General features: G+C 37.9%; 1 non-coding gene across 1 annotated transcript; it reads left to right on the plus strand.

Moving 5' to 3' along the window:
- The first annotated feature begins 14733 nt into the window (after nucleotides 1-14733).
- LOC126010180 (small nucleolar RNA SNORA51) lies at nucleotides 14734-14870 on the plus strand. Its single transcript, XR_007496308.1, has one exon. It is a non-coding gene; the product is annotated as a small nucleolar RNA SNORA51 (small nucleolar RNA).
- Nucleotides 14871-17578: the final 2708 nt, after the last annotated feature.

A 17578-nucleotide genomic window follows, 5' to 3' on the forward strand; every position in this document is an offset into this window, starting at 1 on the left:
AAATTAACACACAAAAATCAATGGCCTTTCTATATACCAATAGTAATAAGGATGAAATGGACATTAAGAAAACAACCCCATTCACAATAGTGCCACACAAACTCAAATATCTTGGAATCAACTTGACTAAATATGTGAAGGACCTATACAAAGAAAACTATAAAACTCTGCTCCAAGAAATAAGAGAGGACACACGGAAATGGAAACGCATACCCTGCTCATGGATTGGCAGGATTAACATCATCAAAATGTCAATACTCCCCAAGGCATTATACAGATTTAATGCCATCCCTCTAAAGATACCCATGACATTCTTCAAAGAAGTGGATCAGACACTTTTGAAATTCATTTGGAACAATAAACACCCTCGAATAGCTAAAGCAATCATTGGAAAAAAGAATATGGGAGGAATTACTTTTCCCAACTTTAAACTGTACTACAAAGCAACAGTTATCAAAACAGCATGGTATTGGAATAAGGATAGGTCCTCAGATCAGTGGAATAGGCTTGAATACTCAGAAAATGTTCCCCAGAGATACAACCATCTAATTTTTGATAAAGGAGCAGGAAATCCTAAATGGAGCAGGGAAAGCCTCTTCAACAAGTGGTGTTGGCACAATTGGATAGCCACTTGCAAAAAATTAAACTTAGACCCCCAGCTAACATCATGTACAAAGGTAAAATCCAAATGGATTAAAGACCTCGATATCAGCCCCAAAACCATAAGATATATAGAACAGCACATAGGCAAAACACTCCAGGACATTACAGGCATCTTCAAGGAGGAAACTGCACTCTCCAAGCAAGTGAAAGCAGAGATTAACAGATGGGAATATATTAAGCTGAAAAGCTTCTGCACCTCAAAGGAAATAGTGCCCAGGATACAAGAGCCACCCACTGAGTGGGAGAAACTATTCACCCAATACCCATCAGATAAAGGGCTAATCTCCAAAATATACAAGGCACTGACAGAACTTTACAAGAAAAAAACATCTAACCCCATCAAAAAATGGGGAGAAGAAATGAACACACACTTTGACAAAGAAGAAATACACATGGCCAAAAGACACATGAAAAAATGTTCCACATCACTAATCATCAGGGAGATGCAAATCAAAACAACGATGAGATACCACCTCACACCCCAGAGAATGGCACACATCACAAAGAATGAGAATAAACAGTGTTGGCGGGGATGTGGAGAGAAAGGAACTCTTATCCACTGCTGGTGGGAATGCTGTCTAGTTCAACCTTTATGGAAAGCGATATGGAGATTCCTCCAAAAACTGGAAATCGAGCTCCCATACGATCCAGCTATACCACTCCTAGGAATATACCCTAGGAACACAAAAATACAATACAAAAACCCCTTCCTTACACCTATATTCATTGCAGCTCTATTTACCATAGCAAGACTCTGGAAACAACCAAGATGCCCTTCAACAGACGAATGGCTAAAGAAACTGTGGTACATATACACAATGGAATATTATGCAGCTGTCAGGAGAGATGAAGTCATGAAATTTTCCTATACATGGATGTACATGGAATCTATTATGCTGAGTGAAATAAGTCAGAGAGAGAGAGAAAAACGCAGAATGGTCTCACTCATCTATGGGTTTTAAGAAAAATGAAAGACACCCTGGTAATAATAATTTTCAGACACAAAAGAGAAAAGAGCTGGAAGTTCCAGCTCACCTCAGGAAGCTCACCACAAAGAATGATGAGTTTACTTAGAGAAATAACTACATTTTGAACTGTCCTAATATTGAGAATGTATGAGGGAAATGTAGAGCCTGTTTAGGGTACAGGCGGGGGTTGAGTGGGGAGGAGGGAGATTTGGGACTTGGGTGATGGGAATGTTGCACTGGTGATGGGTGGTGTTCCTTTTATGACTGAAACCCAAACACAATCATGTATGTAATCAAGGTGTTTAAATAAAAAAAATTATAAAAAAGAATAAATTATGATTTAAAATTAAAAAAAAAAAAAAGAAATGCAATGGTCCAAATACAAGTTGGCTCAAACACCCTTGGCCCCAGAGTATAGCAAGAAGAAAAATAACTGATTGGAATAGGAGAAATACAATATGAAAGGACAGGGGCCAATCAGTATCAGGTTCATTGGTGGAGATTTTAAAAAAAAAGGACATAATATCCAAGCCACATTCAACAAAAATGGAATCAAGAGACCCAAACAATCTAAACTTGAAATGGCCCTGTGTGCAAGGGGCAAAGCATGGGGGTTGGGCTATAATCTGGGAACATGGTAGAGGGAGGTGACATTGGTGGTAGAATTGGCCCTGATCCATTGTTTGTCCAAAATCAACTATGAAGGACTCTGTAATTCACAATGGTTTTAATAAAATTAAAAAATAAATTAAAAAAAAAAGAAAATAAAACAGGATTATGCAACCTACATTTCTGGAAAATATTCATATATTAATCAATAATAACTTACATTTATATAATAACTATATAATATATAATATACATATACAATAACTTTATATTTAGCACTTTGTTACAAACATATGTAGAAGACTAAGCTTTTTCCCAGTAAAGAGAGATGAACAGGGAAAATGTGTTATCACTATAGAATGCTAGTAGAACCATAGTTAGGAGAAATTCATAGAGAGATTCTCAGGTCTTTTATATCACTATGCATAAGGCAATTATATCAGCAGCAGTTGTTTCTGAAGACAATAATAAGCAGAGATGAAAAACAAAAGTAATATAAACAAAGTATTCTGGGGAAACTAAATCTTGCTCATATGATGGGAATATGCCAGGTTAAAGATGAACAGGATATTAGTCATATGGGGATCCAATTGTATACACATTCTAAAGCATCTTTATATCAAAGTAACAAGATTTTGATCAGTCACATTAAATGACAAACACAGAAAGATTTTTTTTCGTAAAAAAATAAGGTATTTTATTGTGAATTTTCTATTAGGTTACAATATAAATATAAAGAATGTTTTAGAGAACTGGAGCAATAGTACAGTAGGTAAGTCTTTTGCCAAGTATACAGTTAACTGCACTCAATCCTTAGCACTCCTTGCACTCCCCATATGCCACAAGTGATACCTCAGAAAAGAATCAGACGTCAGTCCAGAGCACCACTGGATGTAACCCTCTAAAAAAACTTTTCGAGTGGAGGTAGTAACTCCTTAGTGGCTTAGAAGGCCTGAAGCCCTACCAGAAAATCTTAGCAAGTGAAGTGGTATTCAGGGAACTGTAGAGTCAATACATGGGTGAGTGCTAGGCAGAAGAGGGGGAGCCTCTCATTAGAGTCTCACTAAATTATAGTATCAGTTATGCTATAAGGTCCAGGTTAGGCTAGGTAGTCATCCTAACAATAATATTATTATCTTCCAGCCCCTATAATAAATTAGGCTGATGCTACTTTGACAGGGATATAGCTGCACTATAGCTTCAAAGCAAAACTCTTATTATATCTTCAAAGACAGGGTATAAATATTACCTTAATTTTCTTAAGGCATCAGGTCTGAAATTTCAAGTCCAGCAGTAGCCAGATCAGTTTTGATCTCAGTCATGACTAAAATCTTGTTTAGAATAAGTCCTGAAAATTGTAGAGATTCTACACTATAGTTCTTTTAATAGAAAAATCCCTGAAAATCTCAAGTGTGCATTTACCAAGATATATAACTATAATATTATGGAACTATTTATATTTTCCATGAATGACAAGGATGAAGAGTTCATTGATTTCCATATTTTTGAGAGGCACAGAGAGAATGACTGAGCACTGGGTCCTTTATTGAGGATCTCTTAAAAGAATATTGTATCTGCCAAAAGTGAACACTCTCCAAAGGAATTATTATTTCTTTTCTCTTTTTCTTTTTTTTTTCTTTTTTGGGCAACACCCGGTGATGCTCAGGGATTACTCCTGGCTATGCACTCAGAAATCGCTCCTGGCTTGGGGGACCATATGGGACACTAGGGATCAAACCACGGTCCTTCCTGGGCCAGCCACCTGCAAAGCAAACACCCTACCACTGTGCCATCACTTCGGCCTTAGGAATTCCTATTTCTACTGCTCCTTCTCTGGAAAATAAAATACTAAATTCTATCTTGCAAGACTATTATAAAATAATGTTAAATCGTATTCAAGTTTCACAGAAAAATATCTACTTTATAGTGGATCATTAATAAATTATAACTAATCATTTTAATGAATTAACCTTTATCTTCTGTAAATTTTTATCAAAAGATGCCATGAGCCTCAGGAAACTGAATAGTATGGAAATATATTTCCTAAAATTTGACAGAACTTACCTACAATGTGGAACATATGTTTTTTAAAGCATACAGTAGCAAAAGATATGAACAGAGGCAGTTAAGAGTTCAATGAGTCTGTCAGGATGGTAACTTTCAAAAGAGATTAGCAGGCATGTAAGAAAGATAGCAAGGGTTGAAAGCACCAACAGAGGAAAGACAAATGTCAAGAAACTTAGAAATGAAGGTTAAAAGTCAATGTTATCTTATCATTCAAGTTGCTGAAAGACAGCCACAGTGTTCCTATAAAGAAACTTCCGAAACTGAAGTGGTCAAAGAAGGAAGCCTGGGAAATCCAAAGCAGTAATGGTGTTAAAGAAATTCACTTTAGGCATCCCTTTAGCAGATAAACTAGCCATCAACAGTCTCTGAAAGGCAGACCGTATTTTCCAAATTGAAAACCAACAAAAAGTTCCCCTTAAACCTTCAAATCAGACATGAAAAGCATGAAGCTTATTTTTGCTTATGTTCAGATTTCTTCTTTCCTGCTCTGAAATTTTTCTATGTATCCTATTTCCATTACTCCCCATAACCACCAGTTCTGAGTCAGTATCTATTATACTGAAAAACAAATTTACTGCCTGAGAAACCAAATCTAACTCAAGGAAATTGAAATTAATTGATTTAACCAATTGTTGTCAGATAGGAAATAATGTTAAATATTAAATCACAATTCCTGATCACCAAAGTAAAATCTGAGTATTCAATGACTATCTAACCTAGCTCTCACTCTTATATTTTATTCTAAACAGACTCATTATATGATTAAAGACAGAATATGATGGGCCTGGAGAGATAGCACAGCAGTAGGACATTTGCCTTGCATGTGGCCAACTCAGAACAGATAGTGGTTCCATTCCCATTAGCTCCCCCAATCTTGCCAGGAGCAATTTCTGTGTAACTAGCCAGGAGTAACCCAGAGTAACCCCTGAGCACCGCTGGGTGTGACTACCCCCAAAAAATGACAGAATATGTTGATCCATTTGTTCTTTATACAAGAAGCTCCTGGATGAATGGTTCAGATGATTTTTAATATGTACTTACTTACTGGAACTCTTATTTGACATTCTTTTATAGTTATTCACCACTTACCTGGAATCCATTGATATTCTTGTTGCTTAGAACAAAGATTTCTATTGTTTCCTCCTTCTTAAAACCCATTCCAATACTCCAAAGATGCATATGAGGTTGTGGTTGAATGAAAAAAAATCAAGGCTGTGATGCCTATCTTTCATCTCATAAATTCTTTTTTCCTTTAGAAAATCAAAAGTGTAAAGAAGATGAGTGTATTATTGGCTTATTATACATTGATTTAAATTGGGAGGGGGAAGTTTGTTATCTTTTCTTCTTCTCTTTATGTCGTTTTTGATGTGGTATTTGTATTTGGATGTTATTGAGATTTTTGGCTGGGCTGCTTTATATATATATATATGGAGAGAGAGAGAGAGCTTGGATATCATTTCTTTGTCTGATGTCTGCTGTGCAGATTTTTTCTCATTCAGTAGGGTGCCTTTTAATTTGCACCCTTGATTGCATTTCTAAATGCACAATTAACTTAGAAGATAAAAAGTTTTAAAGAATGGCCCCAAATAAAATAGTATCCAAATCATACATATCTAGAAACAAAGAGAGAAAAATGAACACATCAAATTTGAGAAATTATAAAGATGCCAAGAAATAAGAAAATATTCTACATTCATAGACTAAAAGAATATTTTATTCTTTGCAATATTTTTTCACATAGTGAAACTGTCCATCCTATATTAGGTGGTTAGAATGTAGTATAATATAATTTAGTAAGTATAGCATATGCAATTGCATGTGCCTAACTTGACTTTGATCCCAAATATAACACATCCTTCTGAAAATTACTAAATAAAACTCTGGAGGCCCGAAGAACCTCCAAATATGGTTCTGTATGCTCCACAAAGAGCTGTGCAGAAGCATACTCTCAGAGATTTATATTGAACTACTACAAGATTGGCTAAGAATTTCTATTAGACTTCCCAATCCCCCTGTTTATCTGGAGAACCTAAAAGAAATGGACAAATTTTTAGGTTTATGGTATATTTCAAAACTGAGAAAGAGAGGAACGAAAATCTTAACAAGTAAATAACAGTGAGGAAATTGAAATAGTAGCCCCAAATTCCTTCAGAACAAAAGCCCTGTACCAGACAGTGAGTTCTATTGAACCTTCAAATTAGAATTCCTGGCCTTAATTAAATTCTTTCAAAATATTAAGAAACAAGTATGCTCTGTCTGCCTGTGCTTCTGAATCTCTGAAGATTTCCTCAGAGGCCTAGGGAGTGCACCCCAAAAAAACTGTGCTTTGAAGCCGCCCAGTAACTACATTCTGGCTGTGGGGGTCACTGTCCAATAAACTAAAGTCTCTGGCCGTGGAGGCTCCGCCCTGCTGTGCCTTTTTCACTCTGAGGACTTCAAGGAAAACTTCTGCCTGTGCCTGTCTGAATGTGATTCTGAATCCCTGAAGATTTCCTCAGAGGCCTAGGGAGTGCACCTCCAAAAACTGTGCTTTGAAGCTGCCCAGTAAGTACATTATGGCTGTGAGGGTTGCTGTCCAATAAGCTAAGGTCTCTGGCCATGAAGGCTCTGCCCTGCTGTGTCTTTGTTCACTCTAAGGACTTCAAGGGAAACTTCTCCTGCCTGTGCCTGTCTGCCTGTGCTTCTGAATCCCTGAAGATTTCCTCAGGGGCCTAGGGAGTGAACCCCCAAAAATTATCAACTAGAGGCAGCAGAAGAGCATGGCACTTCGCTTCAATTTGCAGCCAAGCACTCTTTATAACCAATGAACCCCACCACAATATGCAGGAAAAACCACACTACAAGTGTGACAATGGGGAAAACTTGCAGGCAAACACCATCCACAGAGAATGAAGATGAAAGTTCGTATGACCTAATAAATTCCAAACACCTGATTAACCTCTCGGATAAGGAGTTTAGAATAGAAATATGGAATATGTTTGTAGAACTCAAAAACAGCATAGATTGATCTGAAGAGAACACAAAGACAGAAATCAGAAAACTCCAAACTGAAATAACAGATCTGAAAAACACGGTTGCTCAACTGAAAACCTCAATGTACAGGCTCACCAACAGGGTATCAGCAGCTTAGGAGAGTATCAGAGTACTGGAAGATGTGATGCAGAATAACTCAACACAACAGAAGAAATTGGAAAAGAACCTTAAGACAAACGAACAGGCAATGGAGAAAGTACTCAAGGAATGTGAACAGATGAAAATAGAAGTCTTTGATAAACTCAACAGAAACAACATAAGAATCAATGGAGCCCCAGAAACCCAGGAAGGAGATCTCCAGGAAGAATCAACTGTCAAAGACATCATTAAAGAGATACTCTCAGAGTTAAAGACTACAAGCAATCAAATCCTGCATGCCCAAAGAGTACCAGCTAAAATAGACCCAAAGAAAAACACCCTAAGACAAATCCTCGTTACAATGACAAATCCCATAGATAGAGATAGAATACTGAAAGCAGCAAGATCAATAAGGGAAATTACATTCAAAGGAGCATCCGTAAGACTTACAGCAGACATGTCACAAGAAACTCTCAAGGCCAGAAGACAGTGGTGGGATATTGTGACAAGACTAAATGAAATGAATGCCTCACCGAGAATACTGCACCCAGCCCGACTCATGTTCAGGTTTGACGAAAGAATACAAAGCTTTATGGATAAACAACAGCTCAGAAAGTTCACAGATGATAAACCAGCCTTAAAGGAAAAACTGACAGGTCTACTCTAAGACAAGAGAGACCAACAAACACAGCAAACTTATCTACAAAGATGACATTAAATCCTTGACAATCATCTCCCTCAGTATCAATGGACTAAATTCACCAATTAAAAGACACAGAGTGGCAAAATGGATCAAAAAGATAAATCCAACCTTCTGCTGCCTACAAGAAACACATCTGAATAGTCAGAACAAACATAGACTCAAAATCAAAGGCTGGAGGAAAATCGTCCAAGCAAACACACCCTCAAAAAAGCTGGGGTGGCCATATTAATATCTGATGACACCAACTTTATACTCAGAAAAATGTTAAGGGACAAAGATGTACTAATCAAGGGATATGTGCAACAGAAAGAAATCAGATTATTAAAGATAATATGCACCCAATGAGAGACCAGCAAATTATCTAATACAATTACTGACAAATCTGAAAGAAGAAATCAATAATAACACAGTAATTGTGGGAGACCTAAATACGGCCCTATCAACACTTGATAGGTCAACCAGATTGAAACCTAACAAAAACATACTAGCCCTGAAAAGAGTTATGGAAGAAAGAGGACTAGTAGATATATACAAGACACTCCATCCCAAAAAACCTGGATACACATTCTTTTCCATGTACATGGGTCATTCTCCAGAATAGACAACATGCTGACACATAAAACATACCTCCATAACATCAAGAGGATAGAAATCTTGCAGACTACCTATGCCTGACCATAAGGCTCTGAAATTAAAGCCACACAGAAGGAAAACTTTAACAATTGGAAATTAAACACCCTGCCACTGAACAACCAGTGGGTCCGAGATTAAATCAAAAAGGAAATCAAAACTTTGCTGAAAACAAATGATAATGAAGACACAAACTGCCGAATCTATGGGACATAACAAAAGCTGTCCTGAGAGGAAAATTTATAGCTCTACAAGCACTCATCAGGAAGGAAGAAGGGGCATACCTGAATAAATTAATGATGCAGCTCAAAAAATTAGAAAATGACCAAAAAAAGGAACCAAAAATAGAGAGACAGAAGGAAATAACAAAGCTGAAAGCAGAACTCAATGAAGTGGAAAACCCAAAAACAATCTGAAAGATCAACAAAACAGAAGTTGGTTCTTTGAAAAAATAAACAAGATTGATAGACTATTGGCAAAACTCACAAAGAAAGAGAGAGAGAGAAATCTGATAACCCGTATTAGAAATAAAAAGGGGAGATCACAACAGATACTGCAGAGATCCAAAGGTTAATCAGAGACTACTTTGAGAAACTTTATGCTACTAAAGATGAGAATCTAGGGGGCCGGGCGGTGGCGCTGGAGGTAAGGTGCCTGCCTTACCTGCGCTAGCCTAGGAGACGGACCGCGGTTCGATCCCCCGGCGTCCCATATGGTCCCCCAAGCCAGGAGCGACTTCTGAGCGCATAGCCAGGAGTAACCCCTGAGCGTCACCGGGTGTGGCCCAAAAACCAAAAAAAAAAAAAAAAAAAAGATGAGAATCTAGAAGAAATGGAAAAATTCTTGGACACTTATAACCTTCCACATTTAAGTAAGGAGGATGTAGCATATCTAAACAACTCCATCACTACTGAGGAAATTGAAACTGTAATCAAACATCTGCCCAAAAAGAAAAGCCCAGGCCCAGATGGATTTCCTAATAATTTTTTTTTCAAATCTTTCAAGAGGAGCTACTACTAATCCTAGCCATGCTCTTCCATGAAATTGAAAAAACGGGAACACTCCCAAACAGCTTTTTATTATATATAATTTTTTATTTTGATCATAGTGGTTTACATGTTGACAATAATATTTTAGTTAAATATTTACATAACATCAGGGGGGATTCCCATCACCAAATTGTCTTCCCTTCACCTCTGTTTTTGTCGTATCTCCCATATCCACTTCCTTCACCCCCAGGGCTGCTAGAATATGTGGTCCCCTATGTACCTATCCTACCACCTAGGAGTCTTGCATCTGATTGGTCTAGGTGTCTCCCTAATTTCCCCCTCTAACTGGGTGGTAGGCCTAGCTTTGCGTGTTTTGGTCTGAAGAAGAGAAAAGTAGTAAACTGGGGTAAAAGTCTAATACTCCAAAAGTGGGCAGAGTCCTTCTAGAGGTTCTCATCATCGATTTGGGGGGCGATGGAGAAAAAAAGAAAATGAAACATTCCATCAGTACAAAACAAAACAAAACAAAAAAAAAAGTGTCCATTATCCAGTGAGGACTCCAACAATAATGGTAAGCACCACATACGCACAAAACAAAAACAAAAAACAAACAAACAAACAAAACAAAGCAAAACAACACAAACAAACACACACACACACACAAAAAAGAAAAAACCGCCATGGTCTTGATATAAGAAACATGACTTAGCCCATAAAGAAAGAAAAGAAAAGAGGAGAAAAAACTAGGAATATCTGGGGACAACAGCCTCAATAACCACACCTACACAGAGAAATCGATCAAAAAATAGTTATGTAAGTAAAAATAATAGTAATAATAATAAATGAAGGTACAAAATAATATATAATAAGTAAACAATGCTTTGTGCTTTTTTTTTTCCTCCTGCCCTGGCACAGTAAATGTTGGGGTCATTCGAAAAGGAATTCACTTGGCCTAAGAGTTATGGGTTTCTCCGCCCTTGGAATATATTGTCATGGGATCAACTATAGACTCTGTTCAGGATCATTTACTCTCCCGGTGGTCTTTTGTCGTGTTTGGGAGACTTCCGTTCTGTTCTGGGTGATACAAACAGACCTCTGTGTCTTGAGATCTCAGTATCTGCACAAGTTCAGAATTGGGATTTACGATGACGTCAGTCTTTGTGGTTCAGGAGTAGTTCTGTTCCCTCATTGTCATTTTAATCCATCTTCTGTGGTTGGTGGTCTTGGTCTTTGCACTGTACCTAGGATGGTACTTAGGATAGCATCTTTCTTTGTGCTTCCAGAAGTCAGATTCCTTTACGATGGTCTCTGCTAGACCTTTGGAAGTGGGGTTCATGGTTGTTGTGCAGGTCGTAGTTCAAACCCTAGACTAGGGTTTTTTTATTGGTCCCACGGTGTATACCATCTGGTTATGGTTCTAGAAGCCAGTCATTTGTAATTCCCGATCTTGGCTTTTGGATCTACCAAAGGGTGACAGGTCTTCTGATTTTGTCTTATTGTTAGCTGGTAAGGTAGGGTAACCTGCTCTTAGATCAAGTTGTTCCCATTTTCCTCTTTGTCAGCATGTCATACTGGAGCTGGGACTTGATGGTGACCCTGTCATATTAAGGCTGTCCTGGCTGGGATTTGTTTCTTGTAGTTGTCATGGAGGACTGTGCCGTTTCTATGTCTTGGACCCAGGGTTCAAGGCTGGACGGATGGTATCTAATCATCTGAGGTTTAAGTTGATTCCACATGACATTTTTTCCAGGTAGGAGATATCCCTGTATTGTAAACAACTATGAGTTCCCATCTCTAGTAGATAGGAGCTCTTTTTTGTATGTAAGATTTCCCCTTTTTTTAAATGTGCCTTTGCAGGGTGAAATGGTGCTACATTCATTATATTGTCGATGTCTTTGGGGGTGGACAAAAGGGAAAACAAAAACATTTCACATACCCAGAGAAGGTAAAAAAAAGAAGAAAAAATAATAAGAATATATATATATATATATATATATATCAAGGAATAAGAATATATGTGTTCTCATATGTATGTGTAGGACCGACACATTTAAAAATATATAGTAAAAAAAAAACAAAAAACAAAAAAAAAAACAAAAAAAACCAAAAACACAAAAACACACACACAAAAAAATCAAAACAAAACAAAGAAAACAACAAAATAAGGAAGTATTTAAAGGACCAAAGTGATGCAATAGACTACTTTACATTTGTGGAAAAGCAAGTAAAGGGGTGGTGTAATACAGGTCTTATGCTTATGTTGGGAGTACAGTTTTTCTCATTGTCTTTTAGGTTTTTCTTGTGGTGTGTGGGTTCTCCGGCACTTTTCCATCACGCCCCCTGACCTTCTTCGGATTGGCAAATGGTTTGCCAAACAGCTTTTATGAAGCCAACATCACCTTGATACCAAAACCTGACAGAGACGCTGCCAAAAAAGATAATTACAGGCCAATATCCCTGATAAATGCTGATGCAAAGATCTTCAACAAAATCCTGGCAAATAGGATCCAATGCATGATCAAGATATCATCCACTACAACCACGTAGGTTTCATCCCAGGAATGCAAGAATGGTTTAACATCCATAAATCTATCAACATCATACACAACATCAACAACAAGAAAAATAAAAATCACATGATCATATCAATAGACGCAGAGAAAGCATTTGATAAGGTACAACATCTATTCTTGATTAAAACTCTCAGCAAGATGAGAATGGAAGGAACCTTTCTCAATCTAGTTGAAGCTATCTACCACAAGACAATGGCAAATATTATCCTCAATGGAGAAAAACTAAAAGCTTTTCCTCTAAATTCTGGAACAAGACAAGGCTATTAGCTCTCACCACTCCTCTTCAACATAGTACTGGAAGTTCTTGCTATAGCGATCAGGCATAAACAAGATATCAAGGGAATCCAGATAGGAAAGGAAGAAGTCAAGCTCTCATTGTTTGCAGACGACATGATATACTACTTAGAAAACCCTAAAGACTCTACCAAAAAGCTTCTAGAAACAATGGATTCATATAGCAAGGTGGCAGGCTACAAAATAAACCTACAGAAATCAATGGCCTTTTTATACACCAATAATGATAGGGAAGATATGGAAGTCAGAAAGGCAATCCCATTCACAATAGTGCCACACAAACTCAAATATATTGGAGTCAACTTCACCAAAGACGTGAACAACCTAAACAAAGAAAACTATAAAGCCCTGCTCCAAGAAATAAGAGAGGACACACAGAAATGGAAACACATACCATGCTCATGGATTGGCAGGATTAACATCATTAAAATGGCAATACTATTTAATGCTATCCCCTTAAAAATACCCATAACATTCTTCAAAGAAGTGGATCAAACACTTTTAAAGTTCTTCTGGGACAATAAACACCCTCGAATAGCTAAAGCATTCCTAGGAAAAAGGAGTATGGGAGGCATTACTTTCCCCAACTTTAAACTGTACTACAAAACAATCGTTATCAAAACAGCATGGTATTGGAATAAAGAGAGACCCTCTGATCAGTGCAATAGGCTTGAGTTCTCAGAGAACTTTCCCCAGACATACAATTACCTAATTTTTGACAAAGGAGCAAAAATCCTAAGTGGAGCAGGGAAAATCTCTTCAACAAGTGGTGCTCGCAGAATTGGTTAGCTACTTGCAAAAATGCAAGCATAGACCCCCAGTTAACACCATGTATGAAGGTAAAATCCAAATGGATTAAAAACCTTGATATCATTCCTGATACCATAAGGTATATAGAACAACAGGTCTGTAGAACACACCATGACATTGAGACTAAAGGCATCTTCAAGGAGGAAACTGTACTTTCCAAACAAGTAGAAGCAGAGATCAACAGATGGGAATGCATTAAACTGAGAAGCTTCTGCACCTCAAAAGAAATAGTGCCCAGGATACAAGAGTCACCCACCAAGTGGTAGAAACTATTCAACAAACACCCTTCAGATAAGTGGCTAATATCCAAAATATATAGGGCACTGACAGAACTTTACAAGTAAAAACATCTAATCCCATAAAAATGGGGAGAAGAAATGAACAGACACTTTGATAAAAAAGAAATACATATGGCCAAAAGGCACATGAAAAAATGCTCCTCATCACTAATCATTGGGGATATGCAAATCAAAACAATGATGAGATACCACCTCACACCACAGAGATTGGCACACATCACAAAGAATGAGAACAATCAGTGCTGATGGGGATGTGGAGAAAAAGGAACTCTTATCCACTGTTGGTGGGAATGCCTTCTATTCCAACCTCTATGGAAAGCGATATGGTGATTCCTCCAAACTCTGGAAATTGAGCTCCCATCAACCCAGCTATTCCACTCCCAGGGATATACCCTAAGAACACAAGAATACAATACAAAAACCCCTTCCTCACACCTATATTTATTGCAGCACTATTCACAATAGCCAGGCTCTGAAAACAACCAAGATGCCCTTCAGCAGACGAATGGCTAAAGAAACTGTGGTACATATACACAATGGAATATTATGCAGCCGTCAGGAGAGATGAAGTCATGAAATTTTCCTATACATGGATGTACATGAAATCTATCATGCTGAGTGAAATAAGTCAGAGGGAGAGAGAGAGATGCAGAATAGTCTCACTCATCTATGGGTTTTAAGAAAAATAAGTAATTTTTTAACAATCCTCAGAGACAATGAGAGGATGGCTGGAACACCAGCTCACTTCATGAAGCTCCCCACAAAGAGTGGTGAATACGCTATAGAAATAACTACACAGAGAATTACCATAATCATGTGAATGAATGAGGGAACGAGAAAGCCTGTCTAGAGTACAGGTGGGGGTGGGGTGGTATGGAGGAGATTTGGGATATTGGTGAAAATGTTTCACTGGTGAAGGGTGGGGTGCTCTTTACATGACTGAAACCTAATCGCAATTATTTATTTAATCAAGATGTTTAAATAAAGGAAAAAATGAAGAAAAAAAAGAAAAGATAAGGCCTTCCAATGCTTACCACAGGCTGTGTTTTTTACACTGACTTTATAGAAAGAGGAGGTACTGTAGAAGCATTTACTGTATATACACCTCAAACCAGGTCTTTTGCCTGGTCTGTATTGTGAATGGGGGGACAAAAAAAAAAAAAAAAAGAAACAAGTATACTTCTTCACAGCTTCCATTATGTCAACATTATACAAATACTCAAAACAGAGCTATTACTTTAAAAAAAAGAACATTTCTTATAATTTTTTATGAACTAAAGCAAATATTATCAACAAAATCTTAGCAAACCAAATCAAACATCATAGCAAAAAGATCATACAATTGAGGTTTAGTGCACAGGTTTTGTATTAGGTTAGCTGGAAGCCTCTGGATGGTCACTATTGTAAGCTAGCAGTGTCCAACCCAGAAAGTAGTCCACAGACCACTAAACAAACAAACAAAAAGAAACAAAAGGAAAACATAAAAAATGAATCTTGAGAGGGAGTATCTCAGAATGAAATCATGGCTTCTCCCTAAGAAGGAATTCTGTTATTATTGAAGAAGGTGAAATTGTGACCCAGTGGAGTCTCCCAAATTAGTCCCAGTCAAGAGATATTCCAGATTTGGTGCTAGGATACTTGTGAGATAAGATTGTGAGAAGGAAGTAGAACCTGGGAATAGCTCACAGAAAATTCCCCCACAAGAGTGTCCAGGGGCCATGTTTGGAAAGCAGTCACTATCTATGGTTCTAAAGAAGTTTACTGAGCACTGCCTGTGAAGATGTTCATGAACTTTCTGGAAAGCTATACAGGGCACGAACAATTCAAGAGAAATCACTAGGAACCAGAGATCAAAGAGAAAGGGGGTATTGTTAGAATTTTAGGAGATGATTACAAAGTTGTAGAATCAGGAAATTGGCCCTGTGAAACACCATTAAATATGAAATAGTTGCACTGGTGTAGGGTGGTGTTCTTTTTATGACTGAACCCAACTATAATCATGTTTTTAATCATGGTACTTAAATAAAAATATTATCTAAAAAAAATGAAATATTCAGTTGGGCCATCCATGGAATTTGGTGGTAATCTTTTCAACTGGGCTTTGCTAAACTTACCAGGAAATTGGCAAAGAAACTCTTTGAATTTCCCCCAAATACTTCTTTTGTAGAGTTTCATGGCACTTGCTTCAGAGAATTAAGGTATGGCTTCCATGGAAATCTTTATCCTGTGAAACAGGAAATTCTCAGTTATCATTTCTCAGTTAGCCAGATGATTGTACAATCTGCTTGAAAAATTCCATAAATAATGTTGCTGATCTGCCTAAAATGCCAATAGAGTTATAAAATTAATTGAGAGAATGCTGCTCAAATTCATTTGGTGATGAATCATGCCTATCAGCCCATCTTCCCAGCAGAAAAAATAAAATGCTTTAGAACCAAGGTTCACAAAAAAGCTCCTTTTCTTTTTTTTGTTTTTTTGTTTTTTTTTTTTTTTGGTTTTTGGGCCACACCCGTTTGATGCTCAGGGGTTACTCCTGGCTATGCGCTCAGAAATCCTCTGGCTTGGGGGGACCATATGGGGTGCCGGGGGATCGAACCGCGGTCCGTCCTATGCTAGCGCTTGCAAGGCAGACACCTTACCTAAGCTCCTTCTCTTAAGCGTCCCACCAGTGCCATCTGCTGTTAAATTAAAAAATTTTTTCTAGTGATAGAGATCAAATCAGTGAATCTAGTAATGCTGAGAGGTAAAAATTCACAAATAAATGATTCCTCATAACCCTTGGACTCAATCTTAAGAGCATTAGCATAAATCAATTATATATCTCATCTTCATGAATCTTCTTCCTAAGGACACTTATGAAACCAATTCTGTAACATTTAAGGTTCTGTCTGTCAAAAGATAGAAATTGGAATAATATGAAATAATGATAAATTATTTCCAAGAAATTATTACTTAGAGATAATAAAAGAAAACACTGTAGAGATCCAGAAAGATAGTACAATGGTTAAGCTTTCCTTGAACATAGCCAGCTGTGATTTGAAATCTAGCACTACATATGAGCAGAAAAAATAAATAAAATAGGAAGGAAGGAAGGAAGGAAGGAAGGAAGGAAGGAAGGAAGAAAGGAAAGAAGGAAGGAAGAAAGGAAAGAAAGAAAGAAGGGTGGGAGGGAGGGAAGGAGGAAGGTAAAGAGCAAAGAAGGGAGAAAGGAAGAGAAGGAAGGGAGAGAAGAAGGAAGGAGGGAAGGGGAGGGAAAGAGGGAGGAAGGAAGGAATAAAGGAAGAGAAGAAAGGGAGGAAGGAAGGGAGGGATGAAAGAAAGGAGGGAGAAAAGAAGGGAGGGAAAGAGAGAGGGAAGAAAGAAGGGAAGGAGGGAGAAGGAAGGAATAAAGGAAGAGAAGAAAGGGAGGAAGGAAGGGAGGGATGAAAGAAAGGAGGGAGAAAAGAAGGGAGGGAAAGAGAGAGGGAAGAAAGAAGGGAAGGAGGGAGAAGGAAGGGAGTGAAAAAGGAGGGGTGGAAGGAAGGGAGGAAGGAAGGAGGTGGAAGGAAGGGAAGGAGGGAGGGAAGGATAAAGGGTGTGAGGAAGGGAGGGAGGGAAGGAGGAAGGGAGGAAGGAAGAAAGGGAGGGAGGGAAGGAGGAAGGAAGGAAGGAAGGAAGGAAGGAAGGAAGGAAAGAAGGAAGGAAGGAAGGAAGGAAGGAAGGAAGGAAGGAAGGAGGGAAGGAGAAACGAAGGGAGGGAGGGAGGGAAGGAGAAAGGAATGAAGGAACGGAAGGAGGAAGAAAGGAAATCGGAAAAAGTTTGAAAGAGAAGAGAAAGGAAAAGGAAAAAAGAAAGCATGCAAGTACATACTAGTTGTTTAAT

Source organism: Suncus etruscus, chromosome 5 (genome assembly GCF_024139225.1).
Source record: "Suncus etruscus isolate mSunEtr1 chromosome 5, mSunEtr1.pri.cur, whole genome shotgun sequence".
In the NCBI taxonomy this organism is placed as follows: Eukaryota; Metazoa; Chordata; class Mammalia; order Eulipotyphla; family Soricidae; genus Suncus; species Suncus etruscus.